Genomic DNA, 9633 nt, shown 5'->3' with positions numbered 1-9633 from the left:
TAAACAAAATATCAAATCTCAGATTTCGGCCCTACAATTTTGACTTACTTAGACTTTGAAAATAACCAAGACTTTATAAACTCACTCCTAAAAAAAAAAAAAGAATAAAAAAATAGCACTAACGATCATGAGCAATTCAAAATTCATAAATGTGTGGGACAGAAATAAATTCAACTACCATCTCTATGCTGTATGTGAGCAATCAATAAAGGTTGCAAAACTTTGAGGAAAACAGACAAAAAAATTGATTCAGAAAAGGGTCAAGTGTCATGTCAAGTCTTCACTGAGAACATGCACATTCCTGTGTTATATCTGTTCGCAGTCTTGCTCCTTACGTACCAGACTATACAGCCACATGAGAATACATGTGAGGCCATGATGTCATTGACTGATATGACAGACAGCCATACTAGTAATTACACCTCAATTTGTGATGTAGATGTATATTTAGTTACCATTAAAGTTCCAGTTACAAATTAGACCAGACTAAAATCCTGCCTACATTTAAGAAATTTGCACTGGTGTAAATTAGTCTGCTGCAAGCCCCTGATGTGGACATAGGGCATCAATGTAGTGTGGTGTTTATAATAGTGAAAGTTAATCCAGTAAATTGCATATCACATCAATGTAATTACATTGGTGTAAATTTCTCATACATAGAAAGGGGCTAAGGGAACAGACTTCTTGGATCTTAGCCATATGTCATTAAACAGTAAAACATTGGTCAAGCTTTTAAAGCCATGAGATAGCTAGAATTATGTGTAATGTACTTAGTACACTAATAGCACTACAAAAAAAAGACACCCTTTTACATAGTCACATGCCTAAGAAAAGACACAAGTGTATTGCTGTTCTAGCATATACAATATAAAAATTTGGGAAGACACTTCCATTCTAAACCTCTTTCAGTTGCTCATAATGGTCTAAAAAGTATTTCCTTTTCAGTTTAAACTCCATGTTTGGGCTCAGGCTAAAAGTTACCATGTTTGTATATTTCCAATAGGAAAATGTAATTGTTGTGGTCAATTATAAATAATATAGTAGAGGCATTTGGAAAGAACCTGGTTTCTTCAAGCTTGTCACCAAAGCAATGAGCCTCAACTGAACGTATGAGAAAAAGTTGTGGGACTATTTTTTAAAATTAAAAATGTTTATTTAGAATGCATTGCCTCTTGGTCTGCCAGCTAAATTCTGCATCCTCAGTATAGTGGACAGAAACTTTCATTTGCTTAAAATATCATCTGCAGCTTTGACAGTTACTACAAGTGATACTAATAATGTAGAAGACCACTTTGTTTTCCCGCTGATAGGAGAGCAATTAGCTGCCTTAGAGAAAACAACAGAAAAACATTTGGCATTAGCCAACCCTACTGAAAGTGTTACACAGAATTCTCCCTTTTATTTTAGCATTAAAAACTTGCTCATATTTACATAGCCACTGAACCTGTTTATTTTAGCCAATTCAGTTCTAACACATTTTGGGCCAGATCTACAACTGGGCAAAATTGCCATAGCAACACTGGTTTTAATTAAGCTCTGCTGATTTACAGCAGCTGTATCAGGCCCTTCGCATTCAAATTTATATTATGTGTTTTGATCTCTTTGTTAAAATCTCCACTAAAACACCAGGATGAACCAGCTTCAGTCTAAGTTTAGATTTTTAAAATGACAATATTCGGCCAATATTTCATTTAATTTTATTGCACCTTGGGTATGTTTACATAATACACTAATCAAATAGTGAAAAGATAATTAGAAGAATTTCCCTCAAAGACTTCCATCAGTCCTACAGAATTAGCTCATAATCCAAACAGGATATAAACATACATAAAACATAAGGTTATAATTCAAAGAAGTAGGCAACAGTAGCCTGGAAACATCCCTGTTTTTCAGTAAAGGTGAAAAGGACCCAATATTCCGGTTACAATGGACCTCTCATTGTTTTGATAAAGATTTACCATGGGATGTTATGTTTGCAAATATGATGTTACGTAGGTGTCTGGACCTGCCCCTACAGAGACCCAGATCAGTCAGTGGACAAATTTGACCACAAAGTTTCTCAATTCCCATTTGATTTCATAGGCAGCATTCCCCCAAAGGATCTGGCCTATTGAATGCAGTGTTGTAGCAGTGTTGGGCGTACTGAAGTCATTCATCATACCTAGTGACATCAGTTGTAAACATGGAGGTAGTTTCCCCAGTACTCTGATGTACAACTGTATATTCCCATGCTCCAGCAAGTTCAGTCTTGGCCATGAAGGATGACAGGAGCATCTGGATCTATCAGAGCTTTCTTTACAGTATACCATCAAAGCAAACTTTTGCTAGTAGATAGAAATTGTCAATTTGTATGCCTGGTTATTCAGAGTCTCTTAGGGCTCATTGTCATGTGCAGTTGTGCCACTGTAGCGCTTTAGTGAAGACACATTTATGCCAACACGAGAGCTTCTCCCATCGGCACAGTTAATCCATTGCCCCGAGAGGTGGTAGCTATGTTGCTGGGAGAAGCTCTCTCCTCGCTATAGCACTGTTGACATGGAGGGGTTAGGTCAGTTATAACTACATGGCTCAGGGTGAGGATTTTTCACACCCTTGAGCGACATAGTTATACCAATAGAAGTCTGTAGTATAGACATGGCTTAAGTCACCTTAAAAATCTTGGTGCTACTTTAACCATGAGCTTTCATAAAGACACAAGACACAAATAGTTTTGTTTGATTGTGTAGTCTGAGCCCTTTTTTTAAAAATCACACATTGACCTCTCAGCACACAAGATATGATTATTGCAATTACCTCAGCAGAGCTTATCTGCTAGCTGCAGCTTTTTCAGAAGGCAGCAACATAGCTGAACACACCCTGACTTCTTTACCTTGAATATCTATAGAGGCAGAGTGAGTGTAAATAGTCATTTCTTTTCAAGCCTTCAGTTGGATTACTGTTAGTATCCGAGACCTCCTCCTTATCCTGTCCTGACATGTCTGCACTCCTACTGCCAAACCCTAATGTATTTTACTTGCTCCTCATTTCATCTCATTCATCCCTAGTTTTTAAATAAAGCCTACAAAAATGTCAGACTCCAGCCCACCCCTTCCAACAGAACTTTAACAGTCCTGTATGGTAGTTCCTCTCCTTCACAGAGCCACTCAGCCTGAGCCCCAGCAGCATTCCTTCTCAAAGCAGCTATCCCTTCCTTAAGCAGCCAAGGATGTCCCTCATTTCCCATCTCCATCTAACCATTAGCAGCCCTAGCCATTTCAGTAGCACCCACTCAGAGTACCAGGAGCAGCTGCCACTCCAAAACACAATCTAGCCAAGTTTGCCAGCCAATCCCTGACCCCCAGGACCAGTCCAGGCAACAAGTAATCTCTCTCATATCTGATGGCAGAGAAAAGACAAAGGTGAGGGCTGTGACACTAGAGGAGGGGGACAAAGAATAGGGAGTGTAGTGGAAGAAAAAACAAAGCCAGGAGTCTGATAGGCCGGGAGACCACACGACAAAGCCTGTGATCCAACCACGGCTGGCCCACTAGAACTGCAATGGGAATTTCCCTTTCCATCTTGTTTTTCCTATATAGTTTAGCTTAGTCTTCATGTGTTTACACTAGGCTGCAATTACTAAACTGATATATCACTATTTCTAAGAAACTGCTCACACTGAAACTGAGAATGAAAGCGGTACAAGTCCATCTGCTGATTTTCATGTCAATATTCAGAATGCTTTTCTAGCTCAGTGAGATTAGAGCCTTGGGAAGAATGTGAAATACAGAAGGAAGCTTGCAGATGGACTGCATTTTCTTTCCTGAAAGAATTTACCTGTAATTTTTGTCTTCTAAGTATGTCCAAATTTTTGCTTCTTTCCCACTTTATCAGACAAGAGCAGAGTCTCTCTGCCCCAATAGTGATCCTCAGCAAGGCTTTGTGAAGATGTGGAGAGACTTTAGTATATTTATGGAGAGTTCCATTGGTAAGTTTAATGGACCTCCGACTCCAAACCCTGCAATAGAAAAGCCATAGAATTAGTGGATTTTAATAGGATCTCTTTTTCTAAAATACCTTTGAATTGTAATTAATCTTTCATGTCTAGATGTCAGAGCCCTGTTCTGATTGAGGCCTGGTCTACATTCAAAACTTAAGTCAACATAGCTACAGCACTTTAGGGTGTAAAAAATCCAAATCAGCGTGCCACTGCTATGCTGACCTCCACCCCCTGTAGGCACAGTTAAGTCGACAGAATAATGCTCCCATTGACTTAGCTACTGTTGCTTGGGGATGTAGAATTACTGCAACACCGGAAATAAACCCTTCTGTCCCTGTAGTCTGTGTCTGCACTATGGCACTACAGTGGCATGGCTATGGTACTGTAGCTGTGCTGCTAAAGTCTTAGGCTAGGTCTAGGCTAAAGAAATCTGTGTACTTAAGGCAGCAGAATCCTATGGAGTTGATCTAGACCACCACACCAAGAGTTTTGTTTGCCCACAACATTAGTATGTCTTCCTTTTTTTTTTTTTAAACAAGTCTGTTAATAGTAAGGAGTGATAGGCTATACAGAAGATTCTGGGCCCCTGGGATTGATATGGCATCCTGCAGCTGCCTACCTAGAGGAATGGGAGACCTAGGACAAACCAATGCATTGGGTTCAGAAGTCATGCATATTAAAAAAGCCATGAATGTGGGCAGGAAGTAGAACTCTCAGCCACAGGAAGGTTTCCACAGGTTTTATTTTTTGTGAGGTGGGCAGCACTAAAGTGTCTCTGGCCAGAGGAAAAACAGATTTGAGTTAGAGGTAGGTAAGCCTGGGGTTCTTTTTCTACCTCAGGACAGAAGAGAGATGTAACCACATTCTCTGTGTCTGGACTGGTAATTATACATCTATCAGAATTCCCCAGGATGGAATTATGGCCTGTTAGCCCTTACTGCTACAAGAGGTATGTAGAATCAAACTGATATAAGGCTACTTTCCCTTGCCTATTTCCCCTAGTTGGACTCACATTTTGGTATTAAGTCCAGCAAACAGCCCTCCCTTTTTTCAAGGGAAGACTATTTCACTCCACATAAAGCTATTAGGCTGTCCAAATTCTGCTCCCAAGTGGCTCTGGCATCCAGAAGGAATGAATGGAACGAGCTAGAGAAGAGTTCGAGCTGTCTACCTCAAAATAACAAGAAGATTGAGCAGCTACATTTCCACTAAGAGTGAACTGTGCTGTACAATTTTCAGCTCCTAGATAGCTGAATGTATTTTGATCACCTCCACTGTAGGCAATCCCAGATTCTGTATAAAGTTTAATACCTAGCTGCATGAGATTGTGAGCAAGACCTACAAATCTTCTTCCGGACCCAGGATTAAGACTATATTTAAAACATGGGTATACTTCTGCTCATCCACAGTAGTCACTTACTTAGAAGGCAGCCCCGCAGCCAGAGGTGAGCAGTACAACTGCCATGGCTTTAAATGCATCTTTAGAACCCACGGGGAGACTATGACTTGGAGATGCAGTCTGACAAGGCACAGCTGCTGTTGAACAAGGAGCATGTGCCAGTCAGCATCCCTGAGTCTCTAAGAGTGCTTAAACAACTTCCAATTCAATGCTGGACTTCATTTCATGTTGGCAGAAAGCAATGAATGTGTTTAATCTTTTCAAAACCATGATGGATCAGCACCCATTAGCTAAGAAATGGATGAGAGTCTTTGTTCATTTCTGGGGAATAATATCACCTTCATTTTAGAGGACACTATAGTCTATTAACCAATGATAGCCAATCTCCAGGAAACTGAACACGTGATATTTGGGAACAGATGGGGATGTTTGAGGAGTTTCTGAAGTTACCACATAGAACGGATCTTACACAATCTAAAGAAGTAAGATTCCACTGCTGTTGAAAAAGCAGGTGGCCTCAATGGACTAAGATTCTGCATAGCAGAGATTGGAGCCCTTGCTTCTGACAGCTAATCATTTTGGTCTGCAAGTCATTTTACAAACAAAAAGGGTAATAAAACTTTGGCCAGACCCCTTTTGCTGTTCAGTTTACCTCTTATTTCTTGGTGTAGTTGTGCTCCAAAGTCTACTTTTTCATGTTTGAAACAAGTTGGGTGTGTAGCTCTCATGACTGTGAAAATTATGCATGATACTCATTTCCAAAAAGTTAACCTAATCATAAGGCTAGACAGGATGAAAGAATAAGAGGTCTGACTAGCCCTGTTCTTTAGTAAGTAACTTGTGAAACCCTAGATGTGTCAATTTAAATAGCCATATTTCACAGATAAGCGCACCATGTTATGTTTACCCCACAATCCTCAAGTGCCAGGGTTGCCACAGGAGCAGTATATTTTCATCTTGGACTTCTTCATGGAGTTGTAAAAAACAAGTTAGGGTGAAGGTTCAACAAGGCCTCTGGAAAGAAGCAGAGTGTCTTATGTTCACTCTTTCTTCTCCCCAAGTACCAGTAAAAGCTTTGGTATTTAGATACAAAATTATGATCTAGAAGACAGGGGGAAAAGGTAAACCTGAAGTTTTTCCCAAGACAGAGCAACTTTTGCATTTATGCCTGATTTTAAGTATTTATAGGAGTTAAGGAAAATAATTAGTACTGGCACTGCCGTGAGTCACTCAAAACTATTACAATTCAATTGTTTATCACATGGAGCCCTTTGATGGTAGTTTATGATTCTTCCCGTGACTTTTACTGAGTTATTTAGGGACACAATACAAGGTAGAAGAACCTCCAGCTTAACTAATTTTAATAGTCAAAAGCCCAGCAGCTGGAGTACTAGGTCATTAATATAAACTGTGTCATATTAGAGAAAGGAATACAACATTGCAAAAAAAGCAAATAATGAGTATATACTGTAGAAGCTTTTCAATCTGCCATTTTTGCTTTTTGGCAAGAATAGTTACTTCACCTTAAAAGGTGAGTAGCTTCCAAAGTGACATAGCTGAGTGGGATTTTCAGGACTGTGTTGGCAGTTAGGTAAACAGTAGAGCCTGAAAATCCCAGCCTTAAGATTTGTTTTGTACAGAGGATCATTTTGGCTAAAGCTGATTTATATAAAATTTCGCACTCGCCTTTATCAGAAGACTTAATCAGCATTCACAACTCACTGAAGTCAAAGTAATTCAAAAATTTTGAAAATAGTGCCCAAATTACTTGCCTAAAATGACAAAATCGGTGGGTACAAACAGAACAAGTTTCTGAGTCCAAAATCCACTCTATCCCATATAAAGACAATCTTCATGCAGGAGCATATGCAAGCTTTCATCTTGGGATTATGACAAATTACCTCAAACACACTGTAAACATGCACCACCAAAACATTTTTGTGGCAATCATAACAATAAAAGAATGATAGATTATTCAGATTTATACTGAAAGTGAAAATATTCAGCAGAGCGCTGAGCCCTCCACCGTCAATATCTTTTTAGACTTATGAAAGGAATCTTGTTTTTTGGTATACTCTTTGCTTGTGTATAGCAGTAAAGAATTTGTACTTTAGGAGTTATCTAACTGGCTGTAGATTGCGCCTCATTACATTCTCATGCTAATTTATATAATGCATTTACTATTACTTGAAACACTAGTCTTAGTTCATTTTTTCTTTATGTAAAGATGCAATCAAAGTGAGGGAGGTGGGCTGAAGCTCCCTTAAGAAAAGTTCTCAGATAAACTTATGATCACAGCGAAAGATCTTAATTTGCGCTCCAATCTCCACCACGGTTTCCCTTAGCTGTCATTCACTGTATTAGACATACTTGCAGATAAAAGTTGTTTTGTTTTTTTTTTAACCACTTACCATATCCAATGGCTCAATGGAATCAAGTCTTTCAGCTATCTGTGGTCTTAAGAAATGGTGATTTCTTCAGTACCAGATTGGCAATTACTAATCACAGTGGATCCAATGTTGGCAATTGAGTGGGAATATCAGCGAACATGAGATTTCTAGCTTTGGATGTTCTAACATTAAAAGGGGTAGATAGTATCTGAATTAAGACTTTTCTCTGATTACATAAAGACTAGAACATTTTTAAACATGTTTCTAATCACCAGAAGGTAAAAAACAAAGATCCTCTAACTTACCTTTCTAGGCCCTGCTCTACATTACAAGTTTAGGTCAAATTTAGCAGTGTTAGATCGATTTTTAACCCTGCAACTGTCCACACGAAGCCATATTTGTCGACTTAAAATCAATTTCTATACTCCTCCCCGACTATGTGATTAGTGCTGAAATCAACCTTGCTGGGCCAAATTTGGGGTAGTATGGATGCAATTCAACGGTATTGGCCTCTGGGGGCTATCCCAGAGTGCTCCATTGTGACCGCTCTGGACAGCGTGTTCAGCTCAGATGCACTGGCCAGGTAGACAGGAAAAGTCCCACGAACTTTTGAATTTAATTTCCTGTTTGGCCAGTGTAGTGAGCTGATCAGCACAGTGACTATGGAGTCCCAGAATCGCAAAAGAGCTCCAGCATGGAGCTAACGAGAGGTACTGGATCTGATCACTGTATGGGGAGAGGAATCCGTGCTATCAGAACTCTGTTCCGAAAGACAAAATGCCCAAATGTTTAAAAAAAATTTCCATGGGCATGAAGGACAGACTATAAAAGGGACTCTCAGCAATGCCATGTGAAACTTGAGCTCAGGCAAGCCTACCAAAGAACCAGAGAGGCAAACGGCAGCTCCGGGTCAAAGCCCCAGATATGTCTATTTTATGATGAACTGCATGCCATTCTAGGGGGTGCCCCTAACAACTACCCGACCCCTGTGCATGAACTCCGTCAAGGATTCTCACGCAATAGGGATGCGGATTTTGGGGATGAGGAAGATGATGAAGTTGTAGATAGTGCACAGCAAACAAGCGGAGAAACCCTCCCCCCCCCCCCCGTCCCCGACAGCCAGGAACTGTTTATCACTCTGGAGCCAGTACCGTCCCAACCCACCCAAGGCAGGCTCCCAGATCTTGAAGGTGGAGAAGGGACCTCTGGTGAGTGTTTCTTTGTAAATAAAATACATGGTTTAAAAGCAAGCATGTTTAATGATTAATTTGCCCTGAAGACTTGGGATGCATTCGCAGCCCGTACAGTTACTGGAAAAATCTGTTAACGTGTATGGGGATTGAGCAGAAATCCTCTTTATCTCTCTGTTATTCTCAGGGGAGTAATATCATTCATGGTCACCTAGTTGAAGTAGGGGAATTTTATTAAGGGGACATTCAGAGGTGGCCGTTCCTGCTGGCCTGTTTGCCTGTGGCTGAACAGAAATCATCCCTGCTGTTAGCCATGTGGTGGGAGGAAGGGTGAAGCAATCATCTCAGAGAATTGGGTGTGTGAGGGGTTCAGTTGGGTTTGTGCTGCACATTAACCCAAAAACCGCAGCCCCTCCTTTTAAATGGCCAACCCAATGAGTGCTTGGTATGGGAAATGAGGGCATTGCTGTTTGAAACCATTCCCACATTATGAAGGTTAAAGAAGCCAAAAGACCAGAGCTTACCATGTCTACCTGCAAGCCAAATTCTGTGCCTGCCGCCCCAGCATGTGTGATCTCTCACACCAAAACTGGCATGCCCTCAATATAAGAGGCAAAATGCAACCTTGTGAAGAAAGCACACGTGCTATGTAATGTTATCAGCTTGGTTCACTGTGAA

Source organism: Gopherus flavomarginatus, chromosome 3 (genome assembly GCF_025201925.1).
Source record: "Gopherus flavomarginatus isolate rGopFla2 chromosome 3, rGopFla2.mat.asm, whole genome shotgun sequence".
Taxonomy (NCBI): Eukaryota; Metazoa; Chordata; order Testudines; family Testudinidae; genus Gopherus; species Gopherus flavomarginatus.
The sequence above is the reverse complement of the archived record's forward strand: the minus strand, read 5'-3'. Positions refer to the sequence as shown.